At 42.4% G+C, this 24,615-nt stretch overlaps 1 pseudogene; it reads right to left on the bottom strand.

Moving 5' to 3' along the window:
- Positions 1 to 432: 432 nt before the first annotated feature.
- Positions 433 to 24,237, bottom strand: LOC106560400 (retinal homeobox protein Rx3-like; annotated as a pseudogene).
- Between the last annotated feature and the right edge of the window lie 378 nt (positions 24,238 to 24,615).

Raw genomic sequence — 24,615 nt, forward strand, 5'->3', positions numbered from 1 at the left:
ATCTGATTCTGGGGAAGTAGATAAAAGGCTTCATTGCCAAAATCCCAAAGTATCCCTTTAAGGGAGTATGCAAGCACAGATGTTCACTTCGCCTAGCCAACCAAACCTACGCAGCCTATTTGGATACCTTTACGCACCTGCACAAGGTAAGTAGGAAACATTTCCTAAGTCAGAACCTAAAAGTAGACCAGAGTAAACCAGATGTATCTTGGTGAATGCAAGCATTACACTGACGAGGAAAGTACATTATAAAACTTGAATATACTGAGAATGCACAAAAAACACTGACTGGGATGATAATGTAAACCATTGAAGAAGACAAAAAAACTTTGTTCATCATCTTGTGGAGAAGAGTCCTCTAGCACATTGGACTTTAATGTCTATAACGCAGCAACAATACATTCAGTAGAAGTCTTTAGTCTTTGCATTGCCTCAGAGGGATGCAAGCCAGCATCCATCCTCACCACGTTTTCCAATAGACTGAATATGCTCCTTAGCCTTCATCCTCAGAGACACAATACTAGAATTATGAGAATCCAACTCCTCCATAGTTAACTTGTCCACGTACCCAGACGCTGAGCACTGGTACAGGGGAGGCTTTGGAGGACACAGAGGACCAATATTCCCGAAACTGGGGGAGTTGAGAAAGGGTGGAGGAGTGTAGCTGGAGGTTCTTGGGAGGCCCTGAGATGGGCTGGTGATGAAGCCGGAAAGGGACTGCAGGGGGATGGCGGTGGTGGTGGGAGTGCTGAGCCATGGCTCCAGCTGTAGCCCGGAGCCCAGAGACTGGGAGGAGGAGCGGCTGAAGGACAGGAAGGAGGAAGTGTCCTGGAGCTTGATGGAGCTCACCTCCAGCTTCTCCTGGCGACGCCACTTGGCACGACGGTTCTGGAACCACACCTGGGATGGAATCATCACATCATTCTTTTAAGACATTCTGGAATTCAACATTATGAGAACTGGGGCAATTATACGCAGAAACAAGATTCAGGGGCACTTTGACCATATCAGTAAAATATTGAAATACCATACAGATGTAGGAACTTAATTTGAGCCAGTTTGCTACAGCAGGAAATGTATCCTGTAGTAACAGGAATAATTAATTATTATATGGATTAGAATTAACTGTCATTTATGTAGGGTTGATACATCTTAAGGGAAAATCAAGTCTGAAATTTCAAAGTGGAAATTACAAACTTTGGAAGGCTTTTTAAACCTCAAATATACACTACAAGTTTTACATTTCCTGCAATGCAGGAAAGTTCTCCTGCAACATGGTGATGAAATGAAGATCCTACATCTGCACATGATTTAACCTAACAATGATAACACTGCTGAAAGGCAGATGAAAGAAAGCTTAATCAGGAAACTTCACTACTTAGTTCGACCTCTTTGCCAAAATGTACCGTATGTCAACTTAAAACTATAGAATTGTATTGATGATCATTTCAAAGACTTGAAATGGTTTAACCTGTTAGGGCTAGGGGGGCAGTATTACAACGAAAGGTAATCAAACTTTTGTAATAGTAAATCTGATTTTGGTGAAGGCTAAACTTGCCGGTTGTCTAAATAGCTAGCCCGTGATGGCTGGGCTATGTACTTAGAATATTGCAAAATGTGCTTTCACCAAAAAGCTATTTTAAAATCGGGCATATCGAGTGCATAGAGGAGTTCTGTATCTATAATTCTTAAAATAATTGTTAAGCTTTTTGTGAACGTTTATCGTGAGTAATTTAGTAAATTGTTAGTAAACTCCCCGGAAGTTTGCGGGGGGTATGCTAGTTCTGAACGTCACATGCCAATGTAAAAAGCTGGTTTTTGATATAAATATGAACTTGATTGAACAAAACATGCATGTATTGTATAACATAATGTCCTAGGGTTGTCATCTGATGAAGATCAAAGGTTAGTGCTGCATTTAGCTGTGGTTTGGGTTTTTGTGACATTATATGCTAGCTTGAAAAATGGATGTCTGATTATTTCTGGCTGGGTACTCTGCTGACATAATCTAATGTTTTGCTTTCATTGTAAAGCCTTTTTGAAATCGGACAGTGTGGTTAGATTAACGAGAGTCTTGTCTTTAAATAGCTGTAAAATAGTCATATGTTTGAGAAATAGCATTTCTAAGGTATTTGAAAATCGCGCCACTGGATTAGACTGGCTGTTGCGTAGGTGGGACGAATTCGTCCCGCCTAGCCCAGAGAGGTTAAACTTATAGACAACGATTATTATATAAAGCCCTGCTCCACAAACTCTCGAATTAACTAACATCACTGTTAAGATTTAAAATGCCAAGTTATCAAACCCATTCACATGGCTGGAAACTCATTCGTAGTCTAGAGAGTTAGGAGAATCAGCCTTTAATTTCCTTGCACCTTATGTGTGGAATGATAGACAGTACACTTTAAAATTGGAGGAATTGGTGCCTCTAGAGCATTTAAAAAGATTGTTAATAAGGGACCTTTTTACTGAAGAATGTATCTGTTTTATTATGATTGTGTTTTGCTTTTGGTGTATTGTTGTGTATAATACCGTGTATTTGATTGTGTATATTGTATTTTGGTGTGTAGTGCTATACATGGCTCATCTAGAAAAGAGACCTTGGTCTCAGCATTGACTTAGTGTCAACATTTATGTAAAAAAAAGGGCTATTATCATCAAATACCATATGTGACAATTTACTTAATAGTGAAGAAGTTAGGCCTAATATAAATTGCAATAACATATTTTAGTAGTCCTGACATTAGCCTAAGGTTGTAAATTAAGAAGATTCATATTCAACTAAAGACGATGATTATTTCACAAACCACATTTTACTTCAACTTTATTGATAAGACTCAGACACACAACTTGTGTTAAATGTGTCACAAATAGGATAAGACAAGAACTTATGTTGAGCCCATGCAAGAAACATTAATTGATAGACCTCGATTTTTTATTTATTTTACACAGAGTCGAACTTCATACACATTTTCAACAACGGACTCAGTTGCTTGCTCATAATGTACCTGTACTCGCACCTCGGGAAGATGAACTTTCAGCGCGATCTCCTCTCTGCTGTAGACATCAGGATAGTGCGACTTTTCCAACGCTCTCTCCAGCTCGTGCAGCTGAAAGGTGGTGAACGTGGTCCTATTGCGCCGGTGTTTCTTCTTTGGGTTCTCATCAACGTACAATTTATCCTCCCCTTCAGGTAAGTCAGGACTGACAAAGGCCCCCGAACTGCTACAGCAGACACCTGAAAATACATTATAGGCTGGATCAATTTATGAACTTCTGAGCTATATTTGCCAACCTTTTACTCTGATTCACATGGCTACTGGCACACATATGTAGGCCTAAACATGGAATAAATAACAATAAATAGCCTACTGGTATGTAAGATAACATTTTGAATCAATTTTGAATCAATTAAAAAAATATTGGCACTGTCACTTACTGTCAAAACTTTTTGGGTTGAGTTCTTTTTTCAGGGATGACATAATTCAGTTTCCTCTCGGCTCAGCGGGTTTTCCTGATCCATTGTAGGACACAGATTGATTAAACATATTTTCGTCTTTAAATCCAAATATTGCTTCAATACTGTGAACCCTCATTGCGGCTTGATTATGGTTATTCCAGGGGCTTCGGACAAAACGTGCAGAAGGTGACAGGCGCTCTTCCATGACTTCGGGAGTTGAACCAAGAACCACATTTGATGTATAAAATGTTCTCAAACAAAATTGAAATGACACTGAAAAGTAAATGTAAACTCCCGAGAAAGTTATATTTAAGTCTTCAGAATGCGTAACAAAATGTTGAAATAGAATGAAACACAGAATGTGGACTAACAATTATGTGTAAGGCATGCATCGCAACTGAGTATAGAGGCCACCTAGCTGACCCCTCTACTAGAGGTCTTGTCATATAGAGGAGGCTGTATCTTCTGGGGTTTATAAAGTAGTCCCCCCTGGTAAGACCCCCGTGTCCCTCAGTCCATGTGACAGCTCCCACCTCTCCACTAGACACTTCAAAAGAAGAATGTCACGTTCGATTTGACCCAGCCCTGCGGTTTAGGGGTAACTACATTGTCCTCATTGAACCAATGCAGAGCTGGGCTACACTAACTCCTCCCCAAGACAAGTCTTCTGCTGTGCTTGTCAGTAAGTGTTGGTTTATAAACCACCTATATAGTACAATACATTTGACCATGGGGCCATAGCATTCTGGTCAAAAGTAGTGCTCCATGTAGGGGATAGGGTGTCATTTGGGATGCATCATGCTTATGGTGGCCTGTAAAATTAGCTGGTTGGGTAGGAGAGTATGATTTAAGGTGTCATAATTACAAGATTTTCAGTCAGGACACAGATTGCAAGATGTCAGATTAATGTTTGACTAGTGTCTTAATCAAAGGGTGAATACAGTACTTCAAATAGAGGTCGACCGATTATGATTTTTCAACGCCGGTGCCGATTATTGGAGGACCCAAAAAAAAGCCGATGCCGATTAATCAGCCAATTTTTACATATATATTTGTAATAATGACAATTACAACAATACTGAATGAACACTTATTTTAACTTAATATAATACATCAATAAAATCAACTTAGTATCTAATAAATAATGAAACATGTTCAATTTGGTTTAAATAAGAAGAAAGTAAAAGTACAATATGTGCCATGTAAAAAAGCTCATGTGTCACGGTTATCGTCGGTGAAGGAGGACCAAAACGCAGCAGGTATGTGTAAGCTCATCTTGACGTTTTATTAACTCAGAATGAACGTACAAAAATAACAAACAAGAGAACGAACGATCAACAGACAGTCTGGCAAGGCACAAGGCTAAACACAGAACAATCTCCCACAAATACACAGACAAACACACCCAACTAATATAGGACTTCCAATCAAAGGCAACACCACACAGCTGCCTTCAATTGGAAGTTCACCCCAATTAACTCAACATAGAAATAGATCAACCAGACTACACATAGAAATACATCAACATAGACCATAACTCAAAACCCGGAAATAATAAATCAAACGCCCTCCTAACTAACACACCACCCAGAACCACATAAAACAAATACCCTCTGCCACGTCCTGACCAAACTAAAATGACAATTAACCCTTATACTGGCCAGGACGTGACAGTACCCCCCCCCCCCCTCCTTAAAGGTGCTAACCCCAGAAGCACCTTAAGAAAAACAACCCCAAACAAAAACAAAAATTCCCCCCTACTAAAGGGAGGGTGGCTGCCGTCAACGACGGCACTGTGCTACACCCCCCCTCCCCAACCCACCTATATCTGGAGGTGGCTCCAGTTCTGGCCGTTCCAGGCAGTCGGGCCACTCTGGCAGTTCCGGGCAGTCTGGCGGTTCCGGGCAGTCTGGCCACTCTGGCGGTTCCGGGCAGTCTGGCCACTCTGGCGGTTCCGGGCAGTCTGGCGGGCAGCTCTGGCGGCTCCTGACTGGCGGGCAGCTCTGGCGGCTCCTGACTGGCGGGCAGCTCTGGTGACGTACGACTGACGGGCAGCTCTGGTGACGTACGACTGACGGGCAGCTCTGGTGACGTACGACTGACGGGCAGCTCTGGTGACTGTTGACTGGCGGGCAGCTCTGGTGACGTACGACTGACGGGCAGCTCTGGCGACTGTTGACTGGCGGGCAGCTCTGGCGACTGTTGACTGGCGGGCAGCTCTGGCGACTGTTGACTGGCGGGCAGCTCTGGCGACTGTTGACTGGCGGGCAGCTCTGGCGACTGTTGACTGGCGGGCAGCTCTGGCGACTGTTGACTGGCGAGGCTGGGTTTACGCACTAGATGCCTGATGCGTGGTGCTGGTACTGGATATGTCAGCTTTGAAACACACACCTTAGGGCTAGTGCGTGGAGCGGGAACAGGATGTACTGGACTGGGCTGACGCACTATAATCCTGGTGCGTGGTGCTGGTACTGGAAATGCCAGCTTGGGAACACGCACCTCCAGGCTAGTGCGGGGAGCGGGAACAGGACGAGTCAGACTGGGCTGACGCACTTGAAACCTGGTGCGTGGTGCTGGTACTGGACGTGCCAGACTGGGAACACGCACCTCAGAGCTAGTGCGGGGAGCGGGAACAGGACGAGTCGGACTGGGCTGACGAACTGGAGGCCTGGTGCGTGGTGCTGGTATTATCCTCACCAGCCAGCTAGCACGCCTCTCAGGACTATTAATAAAGGCTAACACAGGTGAAAACATTACGACACGCTCTGTAGGGCGAATGTCGTGCCTAACACACCAACACAGTAGCTCTCTCATTCTTTTCTCCTCCAATTTTCCCACCAATTCCTTTATCGTCTCTGTTTCTCTCACCTCCCATTTTTCCCCGACTAGCTCTGGTTCCATCCTCGGCTCCGCCGATCTGTCCGTGTGCCCCCCCCCAAAAAAATCTTGGGGGTGCCTCTCCGGTTTAACCTGTTATGGCTAGGGGACAGTATTTTCACGGCTGGATAAAAAAACGTACCCGATTTAATCTGATTATTAGTCCTGCCCAGAAACTAGAATATTCATATAATTATCAGCTTTGGATAGAAAATACTCCAAAGTTTCTAAAACTGTTTGAATGGTGTCTGTGAGTATAACAGAACTCATTTGGCAGGCCAAACCGTGAGAAGATTCTGTACAGGAAGTACCCTGTCTGACCATTTCTTGAACTTCTTTGCCATCTCTATCCATTACAAAGGATCTCTGCTCTAACGTGACACTTCCTACGTCTTCCATAGGCTCTCAGAGCCCGGGAAAAACCTGAATGTCGTCATTCCAGCCCCAGGCTGAAACACATTATCGCCTTTCTCAAATGGCCGATCAAGGGACTGTGGGCTTAGGCGCGTGCACTGGCCGCCCCCGTCTTTGTGTTTTTTCCTCTGTTTACCGAAAAGGAGATTCCCGGTCGGAATATTATCGCTTTTTTACGAGATAAATTGCATAAAAATTGATTTTAAACAGCGGTTGACATGCTTCGAAGTACGGTAATGGAATATTTATAATTTTTTTGTCACGAAATGCGCCATGCGCACGACCCTTCTTTACCATTTCGGATAGTTTCTGGAACGCACGAACAAAACGCTGCTATTCGGATATAACGATGGATTATTTTGGACCAAACCAACATTTGTTATTGAAGTAGCAGTCCTGGGAGTGCATTCTGACGAAGACAACAAAAGGTAATCAAACTTTTGTAATAGTAAATCTGATTTTGGTGAAGGCTAAACTTGCCGGGTGTCTAAATAGCTAGCCCGTGATGGCTGGGCTATGTACTTAGAATATTGCAAAATGTGCTTTCACCAAAAAGCTATTTTAAAATCGGACATAGAGTGCATAGAGGAGTTCTGTATCTATAATTCTTAAAATAATTGTTATGCTTTTTGTGAATGTTTATCGTGAGTATTTTAGTAAATTGTTAGTAAATTCCCCGGAAGTTTGCGGGGGGGGTATGCTAGTTCTGAACGTCACATGCTAATGTAAAAAGCTGGTTTTTGATATAAATATGAACTTGATTGAACAAAACATGCATGTATTGTATAACATAATGTCCTAGGTGTGTCATCTGATGAAGATCATCAAAGGTTAGTGCTGCATTTAGCTGTCTTCTGGGTTTTTGTGACATTATATGCTAGCTTGAAAAATGGGTGTCTGATTATTTCTGGCTGGGTACTCTGCTGACGTAATCTAATGTTTTGCTTTCGCTGTAAAGCCTATTTGAAATTGGACAGTGTGGTTAGATTAACGAGAGTCTTGTCTTTAAAATGCTGTGAAATAGTCATATGTTTGAAAAATTGAAGTTTTCGGATTTTAGAGGAATTTGTATTTCGCGCCATGCCCATCATTGGATATTGGAGCAGGTGTTCCGCTAGCGGAACGTCTAGATGTAAGAGGTTAAACGCCAGTCGCGTTCCTCGGTTCTCACCGAATTCCCCTCGCTCCTTCCTCTGCTGCTTGGTCCTGTTTTGGTGGGAGATTCTGTCACGGTTGTCGTTGGTAATGGAGGACCAAAACGCAGCAGGTATGTGTAAGCTCATCTTGACGTTTTATTAACTCAGAATGAACGTACAAAAATAACAAACAAGAGAACGAACGATCAACAGCCAGTCTGGCAAGGCACAAGGCTAAACACAGACCAATCTCCCACAAATACACAGACAAACACACCCAACTAATATAGGACTTCCAATCAAAGGCAACACCACACAGCTGCCTTCAATTGGAAGTCCACCCCAATTAACTCAACATAGAAATAGATCAACCAGACTACACATAGAAATACATCAACATAGACCATAACTCAAAACCCGGAAATAATAAATCAAACGTCGTCCTAACTAACACACCACCCAGAACCACATAAAACAAATACCCTCTGCCACGTCCTGACCAAACTAAAATGACAATTAACCCTTATACTGGCCAGGACGTGACATCATGTTTAAGTTCCTTGCTCAGAACATGAAAACATATGAAAGCTGGTGGTTCCTTTTAACATGTCTTCAATATTCCCAGGTAAGAAGTTTTAGGTTGTAGTTATTATAGGACTATTTCTCTCTATACCATTTGTATTTCATATACCTTTGCCTATTGGATGTTCTAATAGGTACTTTAGTATTGCCAGCCTAATCTCGGGACTTGATAGGCTTGAAGTCATAAACAGTGCAATGCTTGAAGCACAGCGAAGACCGCTGGCAAATGCAGGAAAGTGCTGTTTGAATGAATGCTTACGAGCCTGCTGCTGCCTACCACCGCTCAGTCAGACTGCTCTATCATATCATAGACTTAATTATAATATAATGACACACAGAAATACGAGCCTTATGTCATTAATATGGTCAAATCCGGAAACTATAATTTCGAAAACAAAATGTATATTCTTTCAGTGAAATACGGAACCGTTCCGTATTTTATCTAATGTGTGGCATCAAAGTCTAAATATTGCTGTTACATTGCACAACCTTCAATGTTATGTCATAATTATGTAAAATTCTGGCAAATTAATTACGGCCTTTGTTAGTAAGAAATGGTCTTCACACAGTTCGCAACGAGCCAGGCGACCCAAACTGCTGCATATACCCTGACTCTGCTTGCACATAACGCAAGAGAAGTGACACAGTTTCCCTAGTTAAAATAAATAAATATTAGCAGGCAATATTAACTAAATATGCGGGTTTAAAAATATATACTTGTGTATTGATTTTAAGAAAGGCAATGATGTTTAGGTACACACTGGTGCAATGACAGTGCTTTTTTTGTGAATGTGCTTGTTAAATCACCCATTTGGCGGAGTAGGCTGTGATTCAATGATAAATTAATAGGCCACGCATCGATTATATGCAACGCAGGACAAGCTAGATAAACTAGTAATATCATCAACCATGTGTAGTTAAGTAGTGATTATATTAAGATTGATTGCTTTCTATAAGATAAGTTTAATGCTAGCTAGCACCTTACCTTGGCTCCTTGCTGCACTCGCATAACAGGTAGTCAGCCTGCCACGCAGTCTCCTCATGGAGCGCAATGTAATCGGCCATAATCGGTGTCCAAAATGCCCAATACCAAGTGTTATGAAAACTTGAAATCGGCCCTAATTAATCGCCCATTCCGATTAATCGGTCGACCTCTAGTTTCAAAACATGTGTCCAAATCACATATTTAGTAATGAATGATATTATTACACAATAAACAGGTGTCATGTGCTCTTTTGTTTGATTCATAGGCCTGGGACCTACAGCTGAAGTCGGAAGCTTACATAGACTTAGGTTGGAGTCATTAAAACCCGTTTTTCAACCACTCCACACATTTCTTGTTAACAAACTATAGTTTGGCAAGTCGGTTGGCAAGTAATTTTTCCAACAATTGTTTACGGACAGATTATTTCACTTATAAATAACTGTATCACAATTCCAGTTGGTCAGAAGTTTACATACACTAAATAGACTGTGCCTTCAAACAGCTTGTAAAATTCATCTAATGATGTCATGGTTTTAGAAGCTTATACATTTACATTTACATTTAAGTCATTTAGCAGACGCTCTTATCCAGAGCGACTTACAAATTGGTGCATTCACCTTATAATATCCAGTGGAACAACCACTTACAATAGTGCATCTAAATCTTTTAAGGGGGGGGGGGTTAGAAGGATTACTTTATCCTATCCCAGGTATTCCTTAAAGAGGTGGGGTTTCAGGTGTCTCCGGAAGGTGGTGATTGACTCCGCTGTCCTGGCGTCGTGAAGGAGCTTGTTCCACCATTGGGGTGCCAGAGCAGCGAACAGTTTTGACTGGGCTGAGCGGGAACTGTGCTTCCTCAGAGGTAGGGAGGCGAGCAGGCCAGAGGTGGATGAACGCAGTGCCCTTGTTTGGGTGTAGGGCCTGATCAGAGCCTGAAGGTACGGAGGTGCAGTTCCCCTCACAGCTCCGTAGGCAAGCACCATGGTCTTGTAGCGGATGCGAGCTTCGACTGGAAGCCAGTGGAGAGAGCGGAGGAGCGGGGTGACGTGAGAGAACTTGGGAAGGTGTATATAGGCTAATTGACATCATTTGAGTCAATTGGAGGTGTACCTGTGGATGTATTTCCAGGCCTACCTTCAAATTCAGTGCCTCTTTGCTTGACATCATGGGAAAATCAAAAGAAATCAGCCAATACTTCAGGAAAAAAATTGTAGACCTCCACAAGTCTAGTTCACCCTTGGGATCAATTTCCAAATGCCTGAAGGTACCACGTTCATATGTACAAACAATAGTACGCAAGTATTAACACCATGGGACCACACAGCCGTTATACAGCTCAGGAAGGAGACGTGTTCTGTCGCCTAAAGATGAATGTACTTTGGTGTGAAAAATGCAAATCAATCCCAGAACATCAGCAAAGGACCTTGCGAAGATGCTGGAGGAAACAGGTACCAAAGTAACTATATCCACAGTAAAATGAGTCCTATATCAACATAACCTGAAAGGCCATTCAGCAAAGAAGAAGCCACTGCTCCAAAACCGCCATAAAAAAGCCAGACATGGGGATAAAGATCGTACATTTTGGAGAAATGTCCTCTGGTCTGAAGAAACATAAAATAACTGTTTGGCCATAATGACCATTGTTATGTTTGGAGGAAAAAGGGGGAGGCTTGCAAGCCGAAGACATCATCCCAACAGTGAAGTACGGGGGTGGCAGCATCATGTTGTGGTGGTGCTTTGCTGCAGGAGGGACTGGTGCACTTCACAAAATAGATGGCATCATGAGGCAGGAAAGTTATGTGGTTATATTGAAACAACATCTCAAGACATCAGTCAGGAAATTAAAGTTTGGTCTCAAATGGGTCTTCCAAATGGACAATGACCCCAAGCATACTTCCAAAGTTGTGACAAAATGGCTTAAGGACAACAAAGCCAAGGTTGGATTGGCCATCACAAAGCCCTGACCTCAATCCTATAGAACATTTGTGGGCAGAACTGAAAAAGCGTGTGCAAGCAAGGAGGCCTTCAACCTGACTCAGTTACGCCAGCTCTGTCAGGAGGAATGGGCCAAAAGTCACCCAACTTATTGTGCGAAGCTTATTGAAGGCTACCCAAAACGTTTGACCCAAGTTAAACAATTTAAAGGCAATGATATCAAATACTAATTGAGTGTATGTAAACGTCTGACCCACTGGGAATGTGATGAAAGAAATAAAAGCTGAAATAAATCATCATGACCTAAAACAGGGAATTTATACTAGGATTAAATGTGAGGAATTGTGAAAAACTGAGTTTAAATGTATTTGGCTAAGGTGTATGTAAACTTCAGACTTCAACTGTACATATAAAATTGTTAAATAGTTATTGATAGTCCTTTTGGCATATTACAAACTTTGTCAGAGAGGAAGTTTACACAATCATGATTAAATATTTAATTACCGTAAATTCCGGACTATAAGCCGTAACTTTTTTCCCAGGCTTTGAGCCTCGCGGCTTAAACAATGACGTGGCTAATATATGGATTTTTCACGCTTTCAATTTTGTTTTCTCCAAAAAAACACATTCTGTGACGTGCTCAGTTTTTGGCGGCTTTCATTAGACCAATGAAATTGCCGAACGGGTTAAGGTCAAACAACTTTTTGATTTACTGTTTAGATTAAATCGAGCGCTCTCAAACTTCCCATCATTCTGATTACGGTAGTCATTTTGTCACCCTCATCATGGCAAAGACACGGAGAAATGCATATGATGCAGCTTTCAAGTTGAAGGCGATTGATCTGGCTGTTGGAAAAGGAAATAGAGCTGCTGCACGGGAGCTTGGTCTTAATGAGTCGATGATAAGACGTTGGAAACAGCAGCGTGTTTCGTTAAAGCCTATTTATTTTTGTTACAAGCCGTGTTTCGTTAAAGCCTGTGTAAAGTTAATTTGTTTCAATGTACCGGTAGGCACCTGCGGCTTATAGACATGTGCGGCTTATTTATGTTCAAAATAAATAAATAAAAATAATTCAGTGGGTGCAGCTTATATTCAGGTGCGCTTAGTAGTCCGGAAATTCCGGTACATCTCTTTAGTTGTCATTAAATGTATTCATTTTTTTGATTTATCTGAACTGAACTCTATCTGAGCCCACTTATTTTGTGAAGGCCAAATAAATAAATAATGAGCAAATCAAACCCATTTCCCATAATTGTCTTTGACTCTACAGTCTACAAACATTCAAAAACTATTTTACAAAATGAGTTAAACTAAGCAATGAAAACACAAGTTATTATAATATATGATTAGTAACAGCTATAAACATCTATAGGCCTAGCTGTTCTCCATTTAAGGCCTAATCCAGTCTCGATAATTGGACCTACTTCAAGTTGGGTTGAATGTGTTGAATGAGTTGAGTTGGACTATAAGCCTGTTGTATCCTATTATCTGTAAGCAAAGAAAGCTACTATGACTTATGCTCCATTAAGTAACCATTTTAAATGTCATAGTTCACATCTAGTTACATCGTTACATTTTAGGCCTATACAGTACACAAGCTTATTATGTGAGAGGTTAAACATACAGACCCGAGTGGAGCCCAGTGGCCCAGTAGGCCTGCCATTGAGGTGCAAATAATTGGAAACATTTCTTAACTTCCTCAATATTGTGGAGGATATGTGTAATTAACACTAAACAAAGATTGACTGCAGGTTGGTAATCCCTGGCCCACATGCTGCTTAAGGGGATTACTCTCTTTTTACTCAAAAGAGGTAAAATCCTTAAAACGATTTAGCATTTCCCAATTGCTGAAGGTGACATTATCCTCTGTTGGCCATTGGTCCAATAGGCACTGCACAAGGAAGCAGAGCTGGATGTGGTATGTTGAGAACTATAGTACAGCTATAGAATCCTCAATTGAGCCAGTTTGCTACAGCAGGAAAATTATCCTGCAGCAACAGGAAATGTGGATTATAAGTAGTCGACATTTTTGGAGATGTTGATATACTTTTCATAAAGGGAAATCAAGTCTGAATTTTGAAAATGGAAGTTACAAACTTCAGAAGCGTTTTTTAAACCTCAAATACACTACAAGTTTTTAATATCCTGCATTGCAGGAAAGTTCTCCTGCAACAGGGTGATCAAATTAAGATCCTTCACCTGTAATCACAATGAAGCTTGTAATTTGTAACACAAAGGTTATAACACAAATCTATCTTTTAGTTTCTATCTTTTTAGATGTTGTATCTTTTTAATTTAGGGGATGGATATTGGATATAAAAAGGATTCTTTGGCTCTTGACTCATTAGCATATTTGTAGTTCACAATATTAATTACAATATCTAGGGCTGGGTGCAACTTCATTCAACTCCATTTAGTCAATTCATGTCATGCATTTTAATTGAATTCAAGAACTGAAAGAAAGATCATCAATGAGTCTATTGTTCTCAGTTTAGGGGATGGGTACATTGTTTTGCCTTTACCTTTGACATTGCTCTGTCTGATGAAAACAGTCATGAGATAATAGAAAAAAATACAGTTGCAAAGTAAAAATTATTCAAAGAATCGGCAAGTTAAACCCATCACCTAGCTCAACCACAATTTTTTTTTTTACCATTTTACCTTTCTGGCTCAGGGGTCCCACTAGCGACCCACCTCGACAACATCCGGTGAAATTGCAGAGCGTCAAATACAAAATACAGAAAACGTAATATTAAACCTTTATGATAATACAAGAGTCATACATGATTCTATAGCTTAGAATCTTGGCAATCTAACCGCAACGTCGGATTTCAAAAAGGCTTTACGGCGAAAGCACAGCATTCGATTATCTGAGGTCAGTGCCCGACAACAGCATATTATCCAAACAAGCACAGGCGTCACAAAATCCCAAATAGCAATAAAATAAGTGACTTACCTTTGAAGATCTTCCTCTGAACGCAATCACAAGAGTCCCAGGAACACAATGAATGGTTGTTTTGTTCAATAAATTCCTTCTTTATATCCCAAATAGTCCATTTAGTAGGCATCATTGAGTTCCGTAATCCACCCGTTCAGAATGCAGACATAGGAGTTCCAAAAGTTACCGGTAAAGTTTATCCAAACAAATCAAACAACGTTTCTAATTCATTATTAGGTATTCTAATATCTAAATAAACAATAATATTTTATACGGAGCAAACTATTTTCAATAGGAAGGAAAATAACGCAGCGTACTCCCTCGGTCACGCGCGCAATGAGACTAGTTTTGCCATGGGACCAACTACTCCTCATTGGTTTTTCAGAATACAAGCCTGAAACCATGCATAAAGACTATTGACATCTAGTGGAAGCCATAGGAACTGCAATTTGGGAGGGGGAAGTCTTTGGTTTCAATAGCTTAAACCTGGAATTGGCTGGCAGGTCAACAGAAGAAAAAATGGTCCTCGGGTTTTCGCCTGCCAAATCAGTTCTGTTATACACACAGACATAATTTTAACGGTTTTAGAAAATTTAGAGTGTTTTCTATCCAATACTACCATGCATATGCATATCCTAGTTTCTGGGCCTGAGTAACAGCCAGTTTACTTTGGACACCTCAGTCATCCAAAATTCCGAATACTGCCCCCTATCCCTAAAATTGATGATCTTTCACAATGGCATTTTGTCCGAGAAAACATCAGCTATGTGATTTTTATAATACCGCAAAATGTCACTCAACCATTCTGTGGATTCCTGTCTAGTTCTGTAACTAACAGAGTCCAATTCAAATCATTTAAGAGAGTCTGACACATGTAGTTAACCTGATGAGATGGGACAACCACCTCATCAACCTTGATCCTATTAACTGCTAATCTTTTACCACCAAATTCCCAATCCATGGCATTGTGAACATTAGACTCATATGAATTTCACAACGTTGAGGGTTTCTTCAACCGGCTTAACTAGCACCTAACAATAGTTGCTAAATAATCTCTAATTATACTGAACAAAAATATAAACGCAACATGCAACAATTTCAAAGATTTTACTGAGTTGCTGCTCAAATAAGGAAATCAGTCAATTAAATTAATTCGTTAGACCCTAATCTATGCATTTCACATGACTAGGTAGGGGCGCAGCCATGGGTGGGCCTAGGATGGCATAGGCCCACCCACTTGGTAGCCAGGCTCACACATTGGGGAGCCAGGCCCGGCCAATCAGAAGGAGTTTTCCCCCACAAAAAGGACTTTATTACAGACAGAAATACTCCTCAGTTTTATCAGCTGTCCGGCTGGCTGGTCTCAGACTATACCGCAGGTGACGAAGGCAGATGTAGAGGTCCTGGGCTGACGTGGTTACACGTGGTCTGTAGTTGTGAGGCCGGTTGGTTGTACTGCCAAATTCTCTAAAACGATGTTGGAGGAGGCTTATGGTAGAGAAATGAACATTCAGTTCTGTGGCATACAGCACTTGTGGACATTCCTGCAGTCAGCATGCCAATTGCACACTCCCTCAAAACTTGAGACATCTGTGGTATTGTGTTGTGTGACAAAACTACACATTTTAGAGCGGCCTTGTATTGTCCCCAGCACAAGGTGCAGCTGTATAATGATCATGCTGTTTAATCAGCTTCTTGATATGCCACACCTGTCAGTGGGATGGATTATCTTGACAAAGGAGAAATGCTCACTAACAGGGATGTAAACACATTTGTGCATAACACTTTTTTGAGAAATAAACGTTCTATGCTTATGGAACATTTCAGGAATCTTTTATTTCAGATCATAAAACATGGCACCGACACTTTATATGTTGCATTTTTATTTTTGTTCAGTATTTCTGTTCAGTATAATTGTAGACCCATTTCTTCATTCAGTCTCTTATCGTGTGTTAAAGTATGTCACGTCTGCTCCTGTTCCTCCCCTCCAGCTTACGACGTCGCCAAAGTACTAACCACCGGTCCTAGGATTCATCATTACGCACACCTGGCACTCATCATTACGCTCACCTGTCATTATGATTCACACCTAGACTCCATTACCTTAATCATTTCCTCCCCTTTATATGTCACTCTCCCAAGTTCACTCACCAGTTGGTATTGTTCTTGTGTATTGGCTTACTGCCTTAAGTTAGTGTTGTGTTCTTGGTTTTGTTGTTTTATTAAAACGTTTCACCTGCACCTGCTTCCGACTCACCGCCCATCATTACAATGTAATTCAAATATTAGCCTCTTATGGTGTGTTAGTGTAATTTAGTCTTAACATTCTGTATACTCCCCTTGTCCTAAGGGTAAAACATGACCCGCCTTCACTAAACCCCTAAAATAAAGCAGCTTAATTTAATGTTAAACCCCAAATCTATTTTACATGAAGAAACAACATGTAACTCATCACAAACTTTGTGAATATCTGGGTTTTCCCTCTTCACAATGCAGAAAGACTGCATTTAATCAGTGGACACCACTCACTGTTATTACAACACACCTGTCATAATTGTTTTCTTTGCTAAAGTAGAGGTTTATTATTATTATTGCTAAAGGTACTGCATATGTGTAAACATACATTTTTTAGCAAGAGATAGCACTTGTATAGCCTAAGAAAGTAGCAGAAATGTGCAGAAAGTAGTTCTGAATAAATTTTATTGAAGGGAAACAATAAAAGTATTATTTGGCAACATAGTGATATATTCATAAATACTGTACAATGATGAATTCAACTACAAAATACTAGTCTTCTCCCATTTCTTAAACCCACCCACAAGGTGTATAAACAACAACAATAAATTATAATAAAATAAGATAATAGATACAAAAGAAAAACGTGAAGAACATAAATCAATCAACTCTAATTAGCACATGTAGGATGCAAGTGTGTCCATGGACTTTGCAGATGTATTTCTCACATGTGCATCACATATTATTTGTTTTACAGTCCTTCTTTGAGGGGCAGAACTGGCATCACCTTCTCTTGCCTGCCACAGCTGCAGCCTCAGGTGGATCAGGACAAGATTTAGTTCCTTGTACAGCTTTCACAAGCGCTGCAGAGGCTGCTGTGTGGGGGAGGCGCTCCCTTCTTTGAATGTGTGGGGTTACAAGTGCCTTTCCCAGCTGCTCCAGGAACACCCTCCTCTTGTTCCGCTTATCAGGCATCCAGGTAGGATTGATCTTGTTCCATATCACGAAGGCATTGTATGAGGACACATCAATGATGTTATGGAAGATGACCAGGAGCCAGCGGGCAGTCATCCTTCTGCAATTGTAAGTTCCAATCACCTTGTCCAGGTTGTCCACGCCTCCTTTGTTGTGGTTGTAGTCCAGGATGATGGCTGGCTTCCTGTCCTCACGATCACTGATCTCAGCCATTTTGTGCAGTGTGCTCAGGTGGACCACATTCTTGTTCCACTTTGGGAGGTAAGACACTAGAGTGGTGGTGGGGGTGAAGGAAAACTTTGATGAGAAGGCCTCTCTCCCCTTGTTGCAAGGAGTGCAGGGGGGAGCTCAGGCTTGTTCTTTCTAACTGTGTCAACCAAGGTGATCTTCCTCTTCAGGAGCTGCTGGCTGAGTTCATAAGAGGTGAAGAAATTGTCACACGTGACACTGTGCCCCCTCAGTCCATCTGTCACATCAAGCACAACCCACATCATCTGGTTCTTCTCCGGGCCTCCACTGTTTGGCTTCCCTGTGTCATGTCTCTGACTTTTCATTATTTGTGAAGACTGTTATTTTATCAAATTAATGCTCTATATGTGTAGTATCTATAGAGGCTTCTTAGATTGATGACTCATGACACGTAAGTACGGTTTAGTATTTAATTGTAACTTAGAACAACATTCTCTAATGCAACTGGCTTAAGCTACCTGAAGCTTTCTTAAATCACGGATATATAGGCAGACATAGGAAATGGCTACAGATAGCGGAAAGCAAACCCCCATCTTGAGTCAATACTGCCATCTATTGGTAAACATAAATATACCAGGTTACTACATTCCCCCCCATTAAAGCTAATAACCCAACTTATTTCCTTTCTGAGCTATGCTATTTTCATATTTACATTTGTTCGATCTCATTTAGGATCTGGAAAAGTCTGGCGGACGTCTCTCTCTAATAGAGCGTCTCAGAGGTGGTGTAGCTGGTGCCACCAGATCTTCAGCCCTTGATGGTGAAACAAAGTACTTTTGTGGAGACCTCACAGGAGGAGGTCGTCCCAGACTGGTGGTCTCAGGAAGTTGAGCATTGATGGTCTCAGGTGGTTTGTCCAACTGCAACTCTGGGGAACGTTCCAATGTCCTGTCCTGCTCATTTTAGCATTGATCCAGATCCCTGGATGGAACTGGAATTATAGCTAGGATCTGATCCACGTGTCTCCTTAGTCTTTGTCCACTTCCGATGATCACAGTAGAAGATACTGGTCCTGAGCAATCCTCAATGGTAGCTGGAATCCATTTAGGACCAAACCCATAGTTTCTTGTATAGACATTATCTCCAGGTGAAAAACGTATGAGTTTGGCTCGGTTGTCATGATTCCATTTTTGATTACATTGCTTTTGATGAATTTTCATTTTCAGGTCTGGTCTGATGAGATCCAAGGTTGACCTTAACCTCCTTTAATATCAACATTTCTGCAGGTGACAACACAGTTGTAGCTTGAGCAGTAATCCTGTAGCTAAACGAGACTCTTGACACCTTTGTTTCAATGCTGGGCCCTTGCATCTTCCTCATCCCGTCCTTCAAGGTCTGAACCGCACGTTCTGCTAATCCTTTTTGAAGATGGGTGAAAAGGGGCCAACGTTACATGCTGAATTCCATTTTGTTTCATAAAAATTGTGAATTCAGTGCTTGTAAAACAAGTAGCATTGTCGCTAACCAACATTTGAGGCAAACCCATAATACGGAAGCTTTGTCTCAACTACTCAATCATAGCGTATGATGTGGATGTGTTCATGGGGTAAACATCCATCCACTTTGAATGAGAATCAATCAGTACAAGGAAAAATTTTCCTAGGAAAGGGCCAACGTAGTCCACATGTAGTCGTGTCCATGGTTTTTCCGGCCATTCCCATGGATGTAATGGCGCGTTGGGGGTTGACTTCCTGTTACTCTGACAATCTGCACTTCGGCTAACCTCATTTTCCACATCGTGGTCCATCTTTGGCCACCAGACGTATGACCTCGCTAGTACTTTCATTCTCAACATAACTGGATGCGACTAATGCATCAACTTCAGTAGCATACCTCACCCTTGTGGTGGGATAACTACTCTTGAACCCCACAGAACACACCCATCTCGAACACTCAAGGTTAAACGGCGAGCGTAGGAAGGCATGATCTGAGGCTCTGTCACTGTAGGCCATCCTTTCAGGATAAATTCATGCACTTGTGATAACGTCACATCCTTTGAAGTCCATTGCCTGATTTGTGCGGGGTTCACCGGTGCATCATCCAACACATTGATCATCAAGACCTGGTCATTTTCTTCTTCCTGAATGATGATTTCTGGAACGGGCAGCCTACTCAGAGCATCAGCATTCCCATGGTATCTACCTGGTTTGTAAATTACTCTGTACTCGTAGGCCCTGAGCCACACAGCCATCGTTGAACTCTTGGAGAGACCATTTGTGGTACTGGCTTTTGTTCATGGAACAGAGAGATCAGAGGCTTATGGTCAGTCACAATAGTGATTGTTCTCCCGTATAAGTACTTGTGGAATCTCTGTATATGACAGCCAGTCCTTCTTTGTCCAGCTGAGAGTACTTTTTCTCCGCTGGCAACGTTCTTAACATGAACCCGATAGGTTTCTCTGCACCATTCTCCATCCGGTGTGATAGCACCGCCCCCACACCATACGATGAGGCATCACATGATAAGATGAGCTCTCTGTCTGGTGAGTAGTGCACTAGCACTTCAGCTGATTGCAGTAACACCTTTGACTTTGTAAAAGCTTCTTCCTGTCTTTCTGACCATTTCAAGGCCACATCCTTCCTTAACAGTTGATGCAGAGGAGCTAAGAGGATAGAGAGGTTCGGGAGGAAGCAATAATAATAATTCAGTAAGCCTAGATAGACTTTCAGCTCTGTAATGTTTGTCGGAGCTGGAGCTTCCACAACAGCCCTCACTTTAGCTTTGACAGTGTGTAACCCCTTGGCATCCACCTTGTGACCCAGGTACAGCACTTCATCAGCTGACCCCCATACACTTGCTCCTCTTCAGCTGGAAACCGGCATCCTCCATCCTCCTCAAAACTTCACCCAAGTTTCTGAGATAATCCTCCTTCGTGACGCCCGTGACAAGAATGTCATCGAGGTAAACCGCTACCTTGGGTATCCCCTGCAGAACTCCCTCCATGGTTCTTTGGAAGATAGCTGGTGCAGAAGACACCCCGAAAGGTAAGCGTTTATTGGTAAACATCCCTCTGTGGGTGTTTATGGTCAGGTACTTCTGTGAAGCTTTATCCATTAGCAATTGCTGATATGTGTAACTCATGTCCAGTTTTGTGAACTGTTGCCCTCCAGTTAACGTTGAAAGCAAATCCTCCACTTTGGGTATGGGGTACTGCTCCAGAGAGGAAACTCTATTTACAGTCAGCTTACAGTCACCGCATAATCTGATTGAATCATCTGGTTTTAGTATGGGAACAACTGGTGCTGCCCACTCAGAGTTCTTGACAGGTATAATAATATCCTCTGCTAAGAGTCTGTCAATTTCCACATCCACTTTAGGCTTCATGGCATATGGAACTGATCTTGGTCTATAGAATCTGGGAGTAGCATCATCAGCAACATGAATGGTAGCTTGGACTCCTTTTAATGTCCCTAGCTCTTCTTTGAAAACACACTCATGTTTGAAAGCACCTGCTGCAGTGTCAATGTCTCTATGGTGACATGTTTGATTTTATCCCAGTTCAATTTAATTTCCTCCAACCACCCTCTTCCTAGTAAGCTGGGGCCAGTACCTTTCTCTACTAAGAGGTAGACTTTTCTTTTGTCCTTGATAATCCACTTGAACATCAGCAACTGCACTCACAGTGATCTTCTCCCCTGTTGTCACGACTTCAGACAAAGTCGGTCCCTCTCCTTGTTCGGGCTGCGGTCGGCGGTCGACGTCACTGGTCTTCTAGCCATTGCCGCTCCACCTTTCATTTTCCATTTGTTTTGTCTTGTTTTCCTGCACACCTGGTTTACATCTCATTTTAATTACTATGTGTATTTAGCCCTCTGTTCCCTCCATGTCTGTGTGGGGTATTGTTTATTGTCAAGGTTGGCATGCTCTTTTGCTGCAGGGCGATCCGGATGGAGGCTGTGGAATTCCCGCAACAGTGATGGATCCAAGATGTCCTCCACCGGTACCCAGCACCTCTCCTCCGGACCATACCCCTCCCAGTCCACGAGGTTTTGCAGACCCCCTACCCGACGAACAGGAGTCCAAGATGGACTGGACTGTGTACGCCGGGGCCCCCCCCGATGTCCAGGGGGGGCGGAGGGACCTCCCGCACCTCAGCGTCCTGCAGTGGACCAGCTACCACCGGCCTGAGGAGAGACACATGAAACGAGGGGTTAATGCGGTAATACAAAAGGAGCTGTAACCTATAACAAACCTCGTTTATTCTCCTCAGGACTTTGAGCGGCCCCACAAATCGCGGACCCAACTTCCGGCAGGGCAGGCGGCGGGGTCAGGTTCCGGGTCGAGAGCCAGATCCTGTACCCCGGGGCAAACACAGGGGCCTCACTGTGGTGGCGGTCAGCGCTCTCCTTGTGCCGCTCCACAGCCCGTTTCAGGGACTCCTGGACGGCTCTCCAGGTCTCCTTACAGCACTGTGCCCAGTCCTCCACCGCAGGAGCCTCCGTCTGGCTCTGATGCCATGGCACCAGGACCGGCTGGTAACCCAACACCACCTGAAAGGGCGACAGGTTCGTAGAGCAGTGGCGAAGAGAGTTCTGCGCCATCTCGGCCCATGGCACGAACCTCGCCCAATCTCCCGGCCGGTCCTGGCAATAAGACCTCAGAAACCTGCCCACATCCTGGTTAAGTCTCTTCACCTGCCCATTACTCTCGGGGTGAAAACCTGAAGTCAAACTAACCGAAACCCCCAGTCGCTCCATAAACGCCCTCCACACCCGGGACGTGAACTGGGGACCTCAATCAGAAACTATGTCCTCAGGCACCCCGTAGTGCCAGAAGACATGGGTAAACAGGGCCTCCACGGTCTGTAGGGCCGTAGGAAGACCAGGCAAAGGGAGTAGACGGCAGGACTTAGAGAACCGATCCACAACGAGCAGGATCGTGGTGTTCCCCTGAGACGGCGGGAGATCCGTGAGGAAATCCACCGATAGGTGGGACCATGGTCACTGTGGAATGGGGAGGGGCTGTAATTTCCCCCTAGGCAGGTGTCTAAGACAATCTTTGTACCCTGGTGATGTACAGCTTTCATGGAAATATGAACAAAGGCGATGTTTCACTTTTTCTAATGTTGGGGGTCACTCTAGGAAAAATAGTATTTAGGGGGTTTTCTCTGCTGTTAATCATAGTGGCAGGTCATTTTTGACCATTAAAACAACATAGGGGTTAACACCTAATCTGAGTTCCATAATCTGCGTGTTTGATTGACTGTGAAGGAGTTTTCATCCAACTCTATTATATCACGCATTAGGAATACAAGTATTTGTAGAAGGCTTTGGATCTGTAAACAAATATAAACTTTGAGCAATGATGGTAAATAGTCGGTTGGTTGTTTTTTACAAGTCAGTCGTTTTATTAGTCAATGGCTTCCACATGAACATGTATCATTCTAACTGTACAACATACATTTACATTTAATATACTGTATATATACTATAATAATCCAGAATCCTCAACATTAGTACTTCAGTGTTAGTGTCAGGCAATGTTAATGTTTGAGTACGGAATGAAGACTACATATTTTATTCAAATGCGGACTTGTGCAAAACTGCAAATATTTGTCTCTTTCAGGCTTGGTTTATGCTTCATGTTTTAGATGAACATTGATGGAGGGGATTTTGAAAGTTGTACAATCGTGTGGGTGGATGAGGATATGCAACAGAATGCATATTGTCAGTTGCATTTGGTCTGTATAGAGTGTAAGAAAAGTGGCCAAGTTCACTATTATTTCTTCATTAATTAATGAGAAAATGTATTAGTTAATTAAGTAATTATCCCAGATTAAATAAAAAAATAACATGAGAAGGACGGAGGGGGAGCAACAATTTAAAACAATTTATTCATTCAACAAATGACCTATCCAGCAAATTAAGGGAACACATCAAAACAGACCATTCACACAAGAGGTTGTTAGGAAGTGAGTTTCCAACAAGAACCTCTGCCATTGAACATACATCTCCAGGGAGCTTTCACAGCTTGGGGGGTGGCGAGAATGAGAGAAGGACCTGGATTCAAATTGTATTTGTTTTCTTTTAGCTGTGCTTGACTGAACAATGCCTGGCGCAATAGTCCCAAACCAAAACCAATACTAATTTTAAACCCAGGTCTGCTGCATGGTGAAGACTTGAAACTCTTGGACTGTTAGGAGCGTATCCTAACTTCCACATAAGCCAAGTCTAAATGACCAAAAAATGACTGAAGTGGAAGTTAAGTTTCACCCCTGATCAGTGAACTGAAATATTACATTTTATTTTATTTACATGACACAGCATTTCTCCTCTGCCTTGGCTTTCATCTCCGTCATGGTAGCAGAGGCCTTCTCCTTGAGCTGGTCCATGTCCATGTTCTGGAGGTTCTGAAGGCCACCCAAGATGGAGTCTTTGTCTTCTTCCTCCGTGGCATCCTCGTCCACCATCTTGAGCAGCTCCTCGGGTACGTCCACATCGTCTCCGGCCATTGCGAGCATGTTATCGTCCTGCTCGCTCTAGAAAGAGTACAGACCAATTCATATAGTAGATTATTTTATAATTTATAATATTATTATGAGTCAGGACATTAGCAAGTAAGACACAGATCATGTTCTCGTCCTGCTTGTGTAACGGACGTCACACTGCTTGCTTAGAAATTACCGCTTTCTCCTTATTTGGGTCTCACCGAGGCTTAAACCCAGGACCTCTGCCTTATTAGCACACGTTACCACCCTCCCAAAGTGACTCGCTTGACACAAAAAGCTAGCTATTCAGTGGCACAAGTGGGGACAATTCAGACTGAGAAGTAAGTTTCACAGATCCCCATGTGCTACACTTGCTCTGTAGAGGAAGAGACCAATATAAAG

Source organism: Salmo salar, chromosome 01 (assembly GCF_965601325.2).
Source record: "Salmo salar chromosome 01, fSalSal1, whole genome shotgun sequence".
In the NCBI taxonomy this organism is placed as follows: domain Eukaryota; kingdom Metazoa; phylum Chordata; class Actinopteri; order Salmoniformes; family Salmonidae; genus Salmo; species Salmo salar.